This window comes from Pyrgilauda ruficollis, unplaced genomic scaffold (assembly GCF_017590135.1).
Source record: "Pyrgilauda ruficollis isolate IOZ18807 unplaced genomic scaffold, ASM1759013v1 scaffold24, whole genome shotgun sequence".
Lineage (NCBI taxonomy): Eukaryota > Metazoa > Chordata > Aves > Passeriformes > Passeridae > Pyrgilauda > Pyrgilauda ruficollis.
Genome location: NW_024523648.1, coordinates 12,740,309 through 12,757,853, shown reverse-complemented (window position 1 = coordinate 12,757,853; position 17,545 = coordinate 12,740,309). Strand labels below are relative to the sequence as shown.

The window sequence follows — 17,545 nt, the reverse complement described above, 5'->3', positions numbered from 1 at the left end:
GAGCTGCATCTCATCTACCTCATCTACAGCCAGTGATGAATGATGGGTCAAGAGGGCAGCAGACTTTGGGTGCACAACCCTTAAATACTTTATCAAAGATGGCAAAAGGCCATGTGCTTCAATAACACAGCAAATACTTCCTTTTGCTGTATAGCAGACAAATTCCTTCCTCTCTGCTGGCTCAATCTGAAGCTTTTTGGTTCACAGCTCAGAGTGTGTGCAAGTTTTGCATTCACAAAACATACACGTAAAAAAGCTTCAGTTTTGTTCCTGAGACCATTCAACTGTAAACATTCTCACAGAAATTGAAAGTCAGTCCTATCTGTGCTGAAATCCTATGATTTCAAAAATACGTAATTCTAGGGATTTGTGGGGCTTATAGACAATAGAAGAAGGCACGTTTTACTTATTTTAGAAAGGGAAACTGAATAGTAAGAATTGAAAAAAATTCTAAAACTGTTACTCATCCAAACTTTTCATGCTGGGGTTTCCTGAAAGAAAAACATACTGACTTGATAGAAATGAAAAGTTCAATAAAATATAAAAATTTTGTCCCTGGCTTAAATGAAGATAAATGAAAACAATAGGCCTTGTGATATAACAAGATACTTCAGTACTAAAGTTTTGACAGTATTTTGCTACTTGATGAGTTGGAATACCTTCATGACATAAAAATATGCAAAATAAAACTGAAGCAACATTTTAAATGTTCTGAAGTAAGATGTCTTACTGCTTAAGAGTTGTCAAGGTTTTGTCCCAGTTAGAGGAGAGGTAAAGTATTTCAGAACCTTCTGTCATCTAAATTTTCTTTCAACCACTTTGTTCTTCTGTTCCTCCTTAGCTGTTTCTTTGTCTTTTTATTCCTCTAGATATCTTTAAAATTTCATTTAACTGCTCTGAATTTTACAACAAAACTCAATGTTCCAACAGGACAGAAAGCTGTGGGCTCATGTTTGGTTTCTAAAGGAAGTGGCAAAAAGCAATCTTGGAAAAAAGCTCCCAATCAGCTGTGATCATTTCAGCTCCCTTACGAAAAACATCAGCAACAGAAGAAGCCCACTTGGGTTCCTGCCCACCCAGCACCAGAAGCCAAAGTAACCCTGTAACTTTAGGATCATTGTTTAATGGCGACAACACTTAGTACTGGATCATAATTTTCCCATTTTGGAGGCTTTGAGGAGTTGGTTGACACCAAAACGCCAATGTGAGCAGTGAGGCAGCAAGCTGTGCCATCCCACCACCCATCCTGCAGCAGCACAGGAAACCTGAGCCTTTCGCCTCCAGACGCCTTAGGGCAGAAGAAATGGGTGTTTTCCCTCCCAAAGATTTCACATCATTTTCATTCCTTTTTCAGAGTGTGAAACTAAGATTGGCACCAAACTGCATCACCTTTTTAATGCATTTTCCATCCAAACTGAGAGGCACTTGAGGAGCCGCAGTGATGTCCCAGAGAAAACACATTCAATATAGCTTTTCTGCTACACCCACCTTCAGTTCATGGCCCAGCACTCTGCTCCCATTTAGTCATCCAGGTGAGGAGAAGCTGACAGCTGGGGGAGGGAAGAGATTGGGAGCCATATGGAGCTACATTTAATTTTTGGTATGTATTTGTGAATAGATACAAAAGAGATAAATGCTGACATGCATAAATTCATATTTTATCAATACATATTTTGGTACTTATTGTCAGAGTAATTTATTCCAAAATCGGCTTTTAAAAACGAACTGCAGTTTAAAGGAAATTCCAATCCCGACTCAATTTCTTGTCACAAATCCAGGATCCCAATGGCATGAAGCAGGAGGCAGAAGCCCACCCAACAGGGTTTACCTCATGATGCCAGAAGGGAAAGTGGTGCAAATAACCAAGAACCCAAGAGAGAGATTCTCCAGGTCACTGCCCAGGACAGGCTCCCCAGGAATGGGGATGCTCGAGCAGGGGTGGGCAACCAGCTTTGGCACAAGGAAGCATTGATGGTCCACATCTGAGCTGCTGATGCAGAGGGCAAGGAGAGCTGATGGTTTGCATGCAGCGTCTTGTAATAACAAAGGTTATCAAAATTACAGGATTCACTAGACTGGCTGCCTGTAATTGCTGCACCTACAAATGTTCAGTTTCACTTCTCAGATTTATTCAAATAATCCAGCCCCCATGGGCCTGCAAACCTGAGCTGCAAGTCTGAATACGGAAGGGGATTTATTAAAAGACTGCTGGTGCATCTGACCATGACAGAATGCTAAAAAATGAAAAAGTAATGAAACACACAGAACATTTCTGAGCCCCAGATTATGTTTGGCTTGGATCCAGTGGACACATCTGATATCCACTGGTTCCCCTATTACAGACTCTTATCTCCCCAAACTTTGATCTAAGGCCACCGCAAGAGCAGAGGAGCAGAAGTATCTGTGAGAGTCACTTATTCCATTAGTCAGAAATCAAAAATCAAAAGAGCCACTTGAAGCACTAACAGAATGCAAAAACTCATCACTTCCTTCAGAGAAGGGCAAAAGACCTTATTTGCAATTGTTGATTGGAACACGTGCCATGGCAGAAAATTTCTGGACTCTATTCCCAGCTCTTAAATAGTTCTGTGGCTGGACTCCAGCAAATGGTTTGAATTTTTTATGCTTTTTCAAAATCATAATAAAAAACACATACCCACCTCACAGAATAGAGGCTTCATCAATGTTCCTAACTCACTCTCAGCTTCTTAAGTAGACAGTCCTGCAAAAGTGCAGAGCACCATTACTTAGATTTGGTTTGTTTTTTTTAAAAAATAGTCCTGTCTATTACTTTGTTGGGTTTTTTTAGAAGTATTTTTCAGGTAGGAACAATTTTGAATGCAAAATCAGCATCTTCACCTGGAGACTGGCTTCAGGCTTCTGCCTCATGCATATGTGTACATCATATCCCTACATCTTCCACAGAACAGAAAGTGAGTCTGTGAACAGGTCAGTAGGACACAAGCCAAGCAACGCCCATCCAAATCTGAATGCAGAACAAACAAAAAAGTGGGTATTATTAAGAAGAAAACTCTTTCCTAAGAACTCTGTTTCTTCAGGGTCACACAGTCTGGGTGCAATGTGTAAAAAATGGCTTTCTGAGGCACTGTGGTGTCTTCTGAATCACTGCCATTACCCGAGAAAACCCCAGGAAGTGGTTTGGATGAGAAGCTGGACCCAGCTTGCGTAGGTATCAGCTGATGTCAGAGTACACACAGCACAAAGCCCTAACAATATGGACATTGAGAAACCAGGAATAACCTTCTCTTATCTCCTGCAGTTTGGGAAATCATTTCTAACCCAGTGACTACAGAGCTTAGCAATAAGTCAAACAGTTAATTATTCACTATGCTTCCTAATTAATCTCTATTTCAGGCCAAATCTTTGTATGCCCATAAAAACAAGATCTCCAGTGGGGGAAACAACAGCATGAGCTTTTGGACCTCCTTCTGCAAAGCAATTCGTTTTTCCATAAACAGTTACTATTAAGCAAGGACAAAGCAACAAACCAGACAGCCATCTGTGTAAACCAATTTAAAAGGATGGTGACCTCATAACATTTTTCAAACTAAAGCTCTCCATTTAACTTCTGCCACCCCGTCCTGCCCCAGCAGATGCTGGGTTCGAGCAGGTCCTCGGGTGAGCGCGGTGCTTTCGCTGTAGGGAAAGCTGGTGCTTTAAAGGCACAGTGTTTTCCAACCCGTGAAAAGAGCATGTCAATGAAAATACCTCGGCATATATGGAAGCAGGGTAACCTTAGTGGCTGCCCACGCTCCCAGAGGGTGTTGCCACAAAGGTCTGTGCTATGTTTGCCAGCTGAGCTTCCTAGAGGTATGAGGTCAAGCGAGCACAAAGGTTCAGGCCACTGATGGTAACACAATCCCTGCTGAACTGTGTTCTTTCTTACGACCCAGGGAGAAGCCAGAACAAGCACAGATGGCAACCACATTAGAAAAGAAGGCAAACTTGATAGCCTTAGAGCAAAACTTATGAATCCACATACAGCACAGCTATCCCATGTGTACCCAGGATGGCTACAGCATCCCCAGCTCATTCTGCCTATTTAGATTGGAATCCAATGAAGCTTCAGGCAAAACATGCAAAATAAAATACCAAGTAAAACACCTACAAAGAAGTGCAAGTAATAAACACCCAAGGACATGTCTTGCACAAGGTGACTTGCAGAACTATCCTTTATTCCATTTACTAAAGTCAGTCACAGCCACACAAGAGCTGAGAGCAGAGTGCATCAGATGATGGTGACATCAGACTATTGGTAGCACAACAGAAGGAAGTGCACAAACTCATTTACAAGGGCATGTGGACTACAAACATTTCAGTATTAAAGAAGGTAACTGAAAAAATGTATATTCTGTATAGTCTCTTTTTATTTCTAAACTTCAGAACAACATAACAGCATATAAACTGTATTTCAAGTGGTGGAAGGAAGTGTGTGCTTCTCCATTATATAAAGATGATGTTTCTAATCTATGTAATGCAGATATGGTAAAAATTACTTTCCACAATGCCAAGGCTTTTTACATGGACTCTTTTTTCTTTAACCTGCATTTTCAAAGAGTCATTACTTTACTGCCACAGCGCCTGATGTTTGTGTGCCTGGTATTTGTGTTTGCTTTAAAATAATGGCTGTGAGGTGAAGGCAACTTGCCCTTCTGACACAGTGCATAATTGTACAACAGTTTGTGCAGTAATAACCCATGGTACACATAAAGTGACAGTTCTCTAATTGGCATTTGCTGAACACAAGGGCACCCTCTGCAAACACAGTGGCTTTTTTTATTGGCAACCTCTTTAATTATTTCACTCTTCCTAACACAGAATCTCCTTTCTGTTGTTAAAGAACAAACTGTTCCTCACCACAGCCACAGTAATACTATATATTTCTTAATAGGTATCACTGAATACTATTGAAGATTAGCCTTAAAAGACAGAGTAGTATTAACAGCTGTCCTGGGAATTTGTTCCAGAAAACGGAACACTTCTGACCTTTGAGTCTATGTTTCAGTGCCTTTTTGAGATGCTTCAGAACAAAAGTTCAAGTGGCATCTCCTTTCAGTTTGTCTCATCTTGTTGCATGTTAAAAGTGAGGACAGAAATCCAAGAGAAGCCTGGCTGGTGCTGCTTTCCCTTGCCTCCAGTTCTGCCATGTCAGCTGATCCTGGCACATGGAGCATATTTCTCTGCTTCCTTTGGTTTTGTCTTTCCTTGGTCACTGCTTCGAGTCCCTACCCAGCCATCTCCACGGCTCTCCTGTCACTGCCATGTTACGTAAAAACTCAGAAATGGCTTAGGAAACATTTAAATCTGTGCTATCTTGGCAAGCAGCTAATCCTTGAAGCAAATGCTACTTACACAACAGAGTGCCTGCATTTCCTACCCTGTCGTGGAGATGTCATGCCTCATCTCCTAAAGCTGGAAGAAATGCACAACGCTTCATAAAATAGCTCTGACTTTCCATTTCTACTATATAAGCATCTTGTTATCTGTTTTTATTGGGAGAGAAAATGGGAAAGGGAATTCCTGGAAGAGATTACAATTGTCAAACTGGCTTTTGATATCTGTTAAACAGCTGAAGCATTAATTTTTTGGCGGCACTCTTAAAAGCCTATGAGAGCTTCCTGACTGAAGTGGAGGAAATAGTACATTTAGTTCAACTACAAGCTGTACTTTTTAAAAAATCCATATGAAAACAGACTCATTATTCATTTTTCTGTTAATATGTGGTTTTGCCCTGCAGTTTCAGTAATATTTTTTGTAAGACCTGGCAGTCTCAAAAAAGAACTGTAACTTAGAGCTAATGTTTTAATAAACTCTTGTTTATACTATAGTCAAACCAGAACAAACAAAATACAGCTACAAATGACATTTTTATAGGAAGTCAAGAAAAAGATTCATGTGTCTGAATATTTTAGTTACAGTGTGGTAGGCATGACTATTATTTCCTGTAAAGAAAATGGAAGAAAGCTGCCATGGGAATAGAGCATAGATATGACTTGGGCCTCTAAAGAGCAGCTGGATAAAAATACCTTACAATTTAATGCAAAACTCCCATCAAGTATTCTGAGAATTTTACAATGGAGCAAGATATGGCCATGAGAAATGTTTGGAGTATTCAAAATACCACCATGCTGGATTACTGCAAATGCCTCCCTCTGTGGTAAAACTGACAAAAAATTTCACAAAGAAGATTTGCAGTGAGATAGACAAGAAAATGACCATTTTTAAAAGGTGACCTTAGAATCCCAGAAATTACATCAAAAGGGAAATGACCAAAGTCTATTAGATCATATTGTATCTAAGTAAGAAAAATCTATTAAGTATATTTTTCAGCATTTTGTCCAGTTCACTTTTTAGTTGCTCAGACTAATCACGTCCTCTACCTTCTATCAAGAGAACAGACTTCCACCATAATGACTTTTTCCTAGTAGTTAAACTAATGCTCCTTTTGCTCATTTGCATAATTTTACTACTTCATACCTCTTTGAGACATTCCCTTCTAGGTGGTCTTGTCTCTGATACCATTGCAATATCTAATTTAGTAGAAATCAAGGTTTAAAATGCTAAACTAAAAAGAGCAACTGATCTTCTGATATGCAGCCTTGCTCCCTCTGTAACCAGCGGTAAGCTCCTGCTTGTATGAGACCTGAGCTCCTGGTCAAGAGTCAAGAGGGCAGAAAATCACTACCTTGCTTCTAAAGACAGGCTGTATTTCATCAGTGCATGGCTCTGAGCTTTATGGAGAATGGAAAGCTAACAGCAAAGCACTGTTTTCTTTAGTCAATGTGATGCTCCATGATTTGGTTAGACTGAGAAAATTTGGTTACTATCACTTTTCCCTGCATATTAGTGAAAGGGGGTTTAACGAGTTTTCTGTTTCTATTCTCAAACTGCACACTTCCAGATTAGGATGTCTGGCTGGCCTTTGTATAAAGAAATAGAATTCCTTGAAGGAGAGAAAGGAGTTTCACACTGCAGACTGTTATCCTACCTCCCAAGCAAGGGACAGAAGATGTCATGACCATGGACTGACTTTATACCTTCTCTCTCCCTGAACAAAGATGGTCCCAAGCAGCACACAGAGCAATCCCCAAACATTCATTCACTTCACAACCCAAAAGGATAAATAAGTGTGCAAGAAGAAATGAGAGTCCATCCTTGAGGATGTTGGAATAAGTTTGTGAAAACAAAATGACTACCTGGTAAGGAATTTAATTTTTTAACTTAGTTGTTATTATTTTTAACTAGTTGTTATTATTTTTAACTATTCAGTACCAACTGGAAATTGTACTTGAGAAAGACTGGTGGAGTTTTTGGAAAACTCCTCAATGCTAAAGGCCTGTCTGCAGAGGGACAAAGTCATGTCATGAAACTACAGACACTTGGCAAACTCCTCAGCAATCTTGAGTAAGTACCTTGTACTGCCCTTGTGTTATTAGCTATTGCAGTAGCATGTAAATCCTTCATGACAGTGCCATTTTTGAAGTGCTGCTGTACCGTCAGGTGTCCTGACATTATCAAGGCTCCTGGGGATGTCAGTGTGTGGTATCTCTTTCTTGCCTCCTTTACAGCAAGTTTCCAAGCCAGGATGTGCAAAAGGCCAGGATGTGACTCAGAAAAAATGTAACTTGGCTTAGAAAGAAGCTTCTTCCCTCACTGTCTCCTTGGAGTACAGGACCTCTTTATCCAGGATAACCCTGTCCATTAGCCACTCCTGTCTCAGGATTCATGCCTGGCTTTTCATCTGAGAACAGGCAGCTGGTAGGGAGTGCTGGTGGCTGCAAGCAGATGGACAGGGATGCTGGGCTGAGTCACTGGCAGCTCACCACTTGTTGAGCTGTTTGAGGTCCTGCAGGAAAAATGCTCACTTTGCGACACTAAAGAGAAATACTTCCAAGAGCAAAAATCACTAGAAGAACTACTGCTCCATGTAGATATAGGAAACGAGACCAAGAAAAGGCTTTGCCGCAGTTTACAGGAGTTGGTGCCAAACTACCAACATAAAGGAGGTACCTTCCTGTCTGCCTTCACCTGCAGTATATTCCTTCTCTCTTCTGCCCACCTGCCAACAAACAGGTGGATTCCATTCACATTAACTGTTTGATGCCAGGCTAACATTTATAAATCTATGAAATTACTGACAACCTAGTCCTAGATCTCCAACTTTAATCTTATTAAAGGCGCTGGCCACTTGCAGGGAAGACTGAGCTGATGACTAAAAGTCTCAGGACCAAAGTTATCAAGCACAGAACACACAGGAAGAGCTGAAGTGTACCTCACTCCATTCACTCACATTACTGTATACAGTAACATCAAAAACATGGAAGGCTCTTCATTCACTGGACCAAGTGGATTTAAAAAATCATATTCACAAAAATGAAGTAGCTTTTTTCACTGTTCCAACTTTACACTGCATTTTTCCTGTATTATTTCCATGCATTATTTTCCTTCCTCTTTGCTTTTGTTATTCTATCACTACAAATATGAGCAATGTTTATGAGTAACTCCTTATTTTTCCCTAATGTAAAAGTAATGCCTAAATGAAGTGATGTCTAACCTTTATTTCTTCCATGATACGCAAAGGAGCAAAACCCCAAACAAACCAATGAAACTACACAAACTATTGCTCACAAAACCTGACCAAAACTGCAGTTTCCAGGCATCTGGGAACTGGTTCACTGATTTCAACTGGACTTTATGGAAACATAAAGAACACCTTGAGAGATCAAGTATTTATGACTATAATAGATGATTTTGAATGAAAACAAACAAAATATACCATGTCCCCTGAAAATGTCAAATCACACTTTGCCTCATATTTCAGAGTATTTTTACAGAGTACAGCTGGCTCACACTAATAATGTATATTTACTTATGTTTATGATTTCACTAATGAATGAACAGCACTGCCTGCTCCATACAGTCACTCTTCAAACAAAATAGTGCCGTCAAAACAGTAGGCCATGGCAAGGTGAGCTTTCTGATTTTTTTTCTCTTCTTTCTATCCCAGAGCACCTCTTTACACTCAAGAGTATTTAAGCTCTGAGAGTACTTTATGTAAAAATGATACAAGACTGTTAAATACCAACTCATGACCCTCAACAAATACCCAGCACTACAGTAGCTGTACAGAGTGTACAGTCATAGATTTAACAGGTGGGAGATGTGGAAGAGAAAAGAATTGCATTTAATCTTAAAACAGATTTCAGAATGAAGCCCCAGTATTCCTGTGTCAGATTCAGTCTCCGTTTTGCCTCCCAGGTATGGTAATTACAGTCCTGTGCCCACTGGGAACTAGCTGCACACTGAAACATCAACACGCTTTGCTGGAGGAGGGAGAGCTTTGCCGATGGAGATATTACAAGATGCAGCAGTGAATACTCTGACTTTCAGTGAGTGTGCAGTATCCCTTGCTCACAACACCTAATTATTTTAACTAAACAGATGAATATCTGGTTAGCCACTGTGCAGGGAGACTTTCAAGATTTTAAAGGCGGACATTGAATAAATGAAGGCTCTTGTGGAAAAACAAGGCTTTAGCTACTGCGGTCATCATTCCTCAATTCAAGCTGTGCCAGCAGAACTCAGTGCCTGCACTTAGTCACTGAAGGCAACAGGGTGTAGGCATACAGATCCAGGCATCCACGGGGCGTGACTTCGCTGCAGGGTCAGCGCCTAAATTAAGTTTGTCCCCAGCGCGACATCTCTGTCACAGCACACAGGGAGGTACCTACACACCCTGCCACATGCCAGTTTGGATTTCATCCCTCTGCCTTGGCCTCAGTGCCAAGCATCAGGAAACGGCAGGCAACTTGCCAGCACTTTTTCTTAGAAAACGGCAACCCTTTCTGGAAATGTTCTGAAGGTTTGAAGAGTCTTTCTGGAAAGGTGGTAATGCTGAGCTTTTGCACAAATACTGTAAATGAAAGCTACCCTAAAATACTATCACTACCCTAAAACATGATACCCCTAAAAATGGGGGCAAATGAGGTCAATATTAGTCAAAAGATATTACTGTGGAGCCAGGCATTTTGATTCCTAGAAAGCTGAGGTAAATGACACATATAGTACCATCAACCAGTTAACAAGCTTTACATTTGCAAAGCACACCCTAGGAAAATCCACTGATTGTTAATGCAAATGACTCAAGATTCATCAAACATTTTTGTGCTCAACCTTTTACAGATTTTGAATTATATAACCAGTTTGTCATGAATCCCAAAATGTTACTAAAGCAACTGAAAAAAAATAAACTCAACAATAAGAGTATACTCGTAAATCACAGTCCAGTGAAGACCCTTCCATTCCCTCCTCTCCCCCTCTTGATTTTCCAAGCCTCTTTTTAATTGCAGCTTCTCTTCCTACTGCTTCTGCCGAATGCAATTCTTAACCACCACTCAACTAGCCAGAGCAGATGAGGAAATTTACTTCAGACCCAGTGCATGTGTTGGACCTGTCTGAAGGCAGCAGAGAGGTACACACAAGGATGCGAGGGCATCCACGCCACGGAGTGCACACCTGTAAGCGCTGTGTCAGCAAAGGCACAGACAGGGGTTAACTGGCTTCTGCAGGAAGCCTGGTTTCATTCATTAACTGCGACCTCTGGGCTAGTACATGCGGAGGAGGGAGCACACAGGCGAGTTCAAACAAAGCTCCTGTTTTCCTCTGAAACTTTTCAAGTCTCAAAATCTCGCACAAAACCCAATCCGCTGTCACCTGAATGGAAAACAATAGCAGGCACTGAAATAAGTAAGACCCGCGTGAGAGTTTGCAAGCCCAGCCTGTGCGGAAGGCCACCTGCCAACAGGAAGAAGTGGTGAGAAGGAATTTGGATCCAGCTGCTATCCTCCCTCAGCCAAACAATGCCACACGATAAACAGCATTAAGGATTTTTTTTTTAATCCTCAATCACACTGGGAGCATCTATATCTGTCATTTTTACTCCCTGGTTGCCAGGAGAAGCTCTTGAGAGATTTCTGTGCACAAGTTCACAGACAGCCAATCTCCTGTTTCCTATCATTGCTTTATCAAAGGGATTGAGACAAGAAGAACAGGAGGGAAAGAAGAAGAAATGACAAAGTGCCTCGCCATAGGGCTGACTCAAGCTGCTAAATTCATCACAGGTAACACAGAAAGTCTTGTAGCTGTCTTGCAGCCCCATTTCGCATGTCAGACAGAAAGGCAGAATGGACATAGAAAGAGGAGATAACTCAGTATCTGCAGTCCTTATTTCCTTAAAATGAAGTACCCAGAAAGAGGAGATAACTCAGTATCTGCAGTCCTTATTTCCTTAAAATGAAGTACTGAACACCAGGAAATGAACTACGGCTGTGTGCTCAGTGGGTCACTGTGGCAGGTGCAACTTAACCTTAAGACCACGTAGCCTACTGCACCTTCAGATTTAGCCCAGGCAGCACCTGGGTGAAGCATGCCAATAAATCCACTGATGGTAATAAAAAGGGTTAAAAACCAACCAGACTGCAGCTGAAAATTCCACAGCGTTTCCCTCCACAGAGCTGCGAACCTCGCGTCTCCCTGGTTTCAAACGAACGGAAAAACTGCCCTAAAGATCAGCCAGCTAAACACATGGCACGGCCAGTGCCAGCGGCGGGCACGGGGGGCTGGAGAGGCGGCAGAGCGGGAGCATCCCGGCCGCCCGGCGATCCCGGCGTGCGGGGACGCGCCACTCGCGGCTCCGCGTCGGCGCCGGATTCACCGCCTCGCAGCCGAGGAACCCCCTCTCCTTCCTCCCCGCCCCAGCCCCCGGTGAACACCCAGGATCTGGGTACTACCTGCGTTTATCAGCAGAGCCATCCCGTGTCTTCAGTCATTCAAGGAATTTAACAGCCTGGAAATTCCTGTTGTCCATTATTTGAGGTCACAGATAAAAGCTAAACAGCAGCCGTGACTCCCATCAATCATAAGTCACTCACTGATAGAGCGTATGGTAGGAGACCTACTGATGTAAGCTAGTCACCAGAGAAAATACCCACTGATGACGCATATCCAGGCACAAAAATAGTTACAGGGCCCCCAAAGGGATTATTCAACAGCCTACATTTAGATATTCCTTCAAGAGACCCGCAGTCAATTTGCTGCTATTAGATGGCTGGGGAACGTTGAAGTTTAAGTTTCCTCAGCAGACATAACCACAAATAGCTGGTTTAAATAAGCTACTGCAATTACAAGCTGTTTTGTAAATTTTAACACTGCATTATAGCGATTAAGTCTAAACAGAACCACTGGCTAAATAATGCTGTATAGCTTTTGCTCTCAATATTTACCAATTCCTCCTGCATATTAGCCAGCAATGAAAAGAACGTTTTAAAATTAATTCACAAATGTTTAAACTAAGCCCCTCGTGCTAGCCTAGAGCAATGTTTCTTTATCAAAAAAAACCCCAAAACAATATATGCAAAATCGTATGGGCTATTTTGGCGCTGCTTAAATGCTATCTGGATCAACTTCTGCCTTAATTTTTATCCTTCTTTGGTATTTGGCTCTGTACTACACAAAACAAAAAATACCCAAACAGTTAATCTTTCTTGCACAAATCAAAACCATGTAAAGGTAAATTATTGCAACATGCAAAAACCACGTACCGTGCACCCGCTTTGAGCAGGGGCTAGAAAGAGGATCCCCAGAAATCCCTTTGAGCCTAAATTATTCTGCAATTCTGTGCAGCTGGATTTTTTGGCATTAAAAACATAATCCTCTAAATTAACCAATCAACTGATAATCCTACAATACTCCTGCCCCCTTCAACAGTTTCAGGATCCTTCTCATGCCCAGACAGCAATAAAACTTACTAGGCTATAGCTGAGCCTACTAACACCGCTGAGCACGAAACACTGACTTGTGCATTTTTGGCAATATTAAAATCTTTATTTTTTAAAATATTTGATTTTAACATCCAACCCCCCTTTTTGAAAGCAATTTTGGTGCTTAGGAGTCTAAAGTTTACTGAGTTTTTATTGCACATTTAGACTCTAAATATAGGAAAATATTTTATGGCTCTGATGCCTATTTTATTGACATACTTTTGGAAAGCATTACCTAGCCAAACAAACACTCAAGGATTTACAGTGTTTATGTTGTAAAGCAGGAGAAGGAATTGTCTCAGGCTATGAACTTCTACCTCACTTTCTTCATCTGTGATAACATTATTAAAAATAACACCAAAAATTATTTTTAGCACAACTGTTTCGTAAAGCCCTCATGTTTCTCTCATGCATCCATATGCTGCCAGTCCACATGTCCTAATTTAACAGCCCTAAGAAGAAATATTGGTGCCCTCTAGCTGATTTTCCTCACCAATTTCCTGCAGACACCAAGCAGTAGTCTCTTTTCTCCTTACATTCCCGGGTCTTTCGCTTCTGCCCCCAAAATGCAGTGCCCTGGAATAAAACAAGCCACTTCCTACAGAAGATACAGGAATCAAAACACTCAAATCCCTTAGTGCTCTCAACTGTAGGGGCTCTTTAAATAGCATAAATGCTATGAAAAACAGGGAAGGTATAACTCTGTTCCATATCACCTTACCAAGCACCAGTGAAGCACCTAAATATACATCATTCCTTGGGAAAATACAACCTGCAATTCTGCAGGAAACACAGGAAGTCCTCACCCATTCAGAAGCAGTGCAATTCCCCTCCGTCAGGAGCCTCAAAAAGCTCGTAAGTATTTAATTGTGTTCTGCCACACATTCTGAGTTAGTTGGTGATGGATCAGACAATTTCACAGCTCAGAGCCCAGGGTCTCCCTTCTGCCATCACACAAGCCTTGGCAAGCAGGGAGAGCTTTCCTCTCCTTTCACTCTGATGTCTGTCAAAGGGACGGTCTCCCCGTTCCACCCTCCCTGTTCCCATCCCCTCTGCCTCCAGCCCCTCTCCTGGAGGCTGCATCGGGTACTACTGAGGTACAGGGCCTCATCTCCTTACAGCTGCATGTCCCTGTCCAGCAAGGACACAGCTGGAGCACATCTCCAAGCTGGGAAAGCCACGAGGCAGGGATGCTAACACATACTTTGAACACCGCCTCCAATATGACAGGTGATGTCAACAAAACAGTGTCCAAATCCCAAAGAGGAGATCTCTCCTGGCTGGAGGAAAACCCCTGCTGAGGAAGAGCTGTCTCAGGAAACGCTGACCCTGTGGAGGCAGGCAGCTGCCTGGCAGCTGCTGGAACAGCTCTTTGGCACCTTTGAGTGAGTGCATCTGCTCTAAGCCACACCAGCAGCCACCGGCTGCCCAAAGGATGCGAGAGAACAGGAGTCTGTGTGGAAAGCAGGGTTAAAGCTCTGTCCTCTTCCTCCTCGTCCAGCTAAAAGAGGCAGAGGTTGGCTGGAGCTGGCTGTCTCTGTGCATTTAATTAAAGCCATAAACCTCTGTGGAGAACTCTGGATGGCCCTATTAATCATTAATCAAATTAAACATAGAAGGGAGATCAGGATCTGAAGCTCAAAATAAATACTGTGAGACAGACTAACTTTTAGGGTTGCCTTCATAATCCTCAAAAGGTCCATTTGAACCTTGACTGGGAAAAAGGAAGCTGCAGCACATACTGTGTATTTCTGAGTTTGAACAGCAATTGTAAAGCAGAAACTGCTTAAATGTGTGGGAAGCATAAGGCTGATCCTGCAATTTCCAGCTATCTTTGGAAAGTTAACTTCCCGTGTGCCATCTGCCTGTTGGAAGACAGAATGGGTTAATCACAGTGGCCAGGCATTTTGGAAGGGTCCTAGGGCTCCATTTCTCTAGCACCTTACTAAATATTACAGCTAATGTTCCTTTCACATACACCTCTAGGAAAAGGATGCTACAGACGCAGTCAATACTCATTAACCAGTTGTAATCCAAATCTCTACATCAATTAAAAGATGAAGAGCTTATTTGAACACAGAACAGTCAAAACCCTTTGTTCACATAAAAAAAGGCATTTTACACCATTTGGAAAGTGAAAATTTTGGTTTTGGCTCTTTTTTTTTGTGTTGTTTTCTTTTTTTTCAACCAGCTGTTGGTTCTGCCAGTTCTGGGAGACCTAGAACAAGGCTGGTTTGTGCAACTTCTTTCCTGTAAGGCAGTAGACTTTTCAAAAGCCTGATTTCTTGAAACATAAAAGAACACAGCAAACCCTTGAAAAGAATAGGTACAGATGTGGTAATGTGACAGATGGGCAGTGAAGGTGGTATTTCCAGGATAAAAGGAGATATGGTGGAAAAATTAGGATCTGGTAGGAGTAGCTTTTGCTTTTTCTAGTAGTAAAAAATGTGTCACTTTTCAATACAGAGAAAATATAATGAAAACAGGTGAAGGACAGAACAGGAATCATGTTACAATGGTAACTAAGTATACCCATTTAAATAAGTCTTAAAGAGTGTAGAGATGTCCTATTATCACAAAACTTCATGATAGTTTTAAAAATCTTGTGTTTGAAATAGGAAGATGATGAATTATCCCTTACTGGCCCAGGAACATCCAATTCTGAATATACATTAATGTAGTGTAGGAATATTCTTTATGAAAAGTAAAGAGATTATGATATTTCCAAACACGGTAAGAGAACACCTCACATTAGCAAATTTTTATTTGAAATTTCTATGATTTTTGAAACAAGGGGCAGTATTAGAAAATATTGGCTCACTGAGGATGGGACAGTATGTGCATTTAGTTACTATATCATACAACATTAGATAAACCAGGACACTGATGTCAGAAACATAAATATAGTCCATGCTATTCTCAGTCGGTCTGCCCATCAATGTCTTAGGGCCTTTCTCTAGCTTTGGTAAAACAGGTAATATTGATTATAATTGAAAAAAAAGATTGAAATATTATAGAAGCACAGGCTTCTGAGACTACATATTGATATTTTTTCTTTATTTGGAAGCAGGACTCTCTTACCTCCCCTTGCATTCAAGTACCCCTGAAAAAATCTGAGATGAGTACCAATGGATGATGGTGGTGGGACTTGTGCTTATTTTAGATATTTAACAAAAAAACAACATTTTTATCTGTGGAAATAAGTATGCTTGAAGTTAAATTTCAAATTAACAGTACCTTTGATATAGTTTAAGCTAGTTACATTGGTAGCATAGTTAACAGTAAATTATAAAGTTTATATCAAAGTTTTAAAGTAAATGAAGCCATAAAACTAAATAAAGTTATTGCTGAGCACCTGAAACCAAGTTTTCTTGAAATAAGAAGCTAGCATGTGATAGCAATAACCTTGTCTGTGTACAACCCTATTTCAAGATAATAAATAAAAATACTTTAAGATCTATTCTTTACCTAAATTCCTTTAAAGTATTTCTAGAATATGGCGATGAAAAACAACACTAGTCTCAGTGGTTTATTCACATTGTATGTATGCCACTTGAGTTGAAGTGACCAAATAATGTTTATCATCAAAACATGACATTTATTCCATATATTATTCTACACTGACTGCACTGGTGGATAAGGAAAGAGAAACTGTTGTCATTATCTTGCCTTATTTAAGGTCTCTGATACAGTCTCACACAACATCTCTGTCTCTCTACATTGGGGAGATAAGGATTTGATGGCTGGACCATTCAATAGAAAGGGAACTGGCTGGATGGCCATACCCAGGGAGTTGCAGTCAACCTCTCAATGTCCAAATGAAGCTGCATCAAGTAGTGTTCCTCGTGGAACCTTACTGGGACTAATTCTGTTCAATGTCTTCATTAATGACACAGTGGAATTGAGTACACCCTGAGCAAGCTGGCAGGGGACACCAAGCTCAGTGGTGCAACTGATACACTTGGTGGAAGGGATGCCATCTCTAGTGGGCCAGTGTGAACTTCATTAAATTCAACATGGCCAAGGCCAAGGACCTGCACATGGGTTGGGGCAACCCCCAGTATCAGGACAGACAGAATAAATGGTTTGAGAGCAGCCCTGTGGAGGACTTGGAGATATTGTGTGATATTGGGTTGACTTAACAGGCCAACACAGCTGCTCTGTCAGTCCCTCAAATGGACAAGGGAGAAAAAACACAACAAAAGAGATGAGGATGGAGGAGATCACTCACCACTTACCATTACAGACAAAACAGACTCAATGTGGGTAAAGAAGTCGAATTTCTTGCAAAAAAAAAAAAAAAAAAAAAAAAAAAAAAAAAGAAAAAAAAAAACAAAAAATGAGAAATAAAACCAAACCTCAAAAAATTTCCCCTCACTCTTCCCTTCTTGCCAAGCTTAACTTCACTCCAGACTCTCTCTACCTCCTCTCTGCCAGTAGTGCAGGGGAATGGGGATGATGTTGTGTTCACTGCTGCTCCTTCCTCCTCAGGAGGAGGACTCCTCATGCTCATTTCCCTGCTCCAATGTGGGGTCCCTCCCATGAGGGAGAGCACAAGCTTCCCGTGGGGTCACAGCCTCTTTCAGGCATCCCCATGCTCCAGTGTGGGGTCCTGCATGGGCTGCAGGTGGGTACCTGATCCACTGTGGACCTCCATGGGCTGCAGGGACACAGCTGCCTCACCATGGTCTGCACCCCAAGAATCT

At 41.4% G+C, this 17,545-nt stretch overlaps 1 protein-coding gene across 12 annotated transcripts in view; it reads right to left on the bottom strand.

Annotated features, from left to right (window-relative positions):
- Positions 1-17,545, bottom strand: part of HIVEP2 (HIVEP zinc finger 2) — a 138,565-nt gene that overhangs the window by 72,953 nt on the left and 48,067 nt on the right. For 4 of the 12 annotated variants that reach the window (XM_041469829.1, XM_041469839.1, XM_041469836.1 and 1 more), the window contains exon 3: positions 2,661-2,722. The exons of 2 other annotated variants lie outside the window; for them this stretch is intronic. The gene's annotated coding sequence lies outside the window, so the exon portion shown is untranslated. Of the gene's footprint in view, positions 1-1,488; positions 1,551-2,660; positions 2,723-11,810; positions 11,927-17,077; positions 17,123-17,545 lie in introns of those variants that run through there. 6 more of the 12 variants (XM_041469831.1, XM_041469838.1, XM_041469833.1 and 3 more) reach the window with 4 other exon arrangements.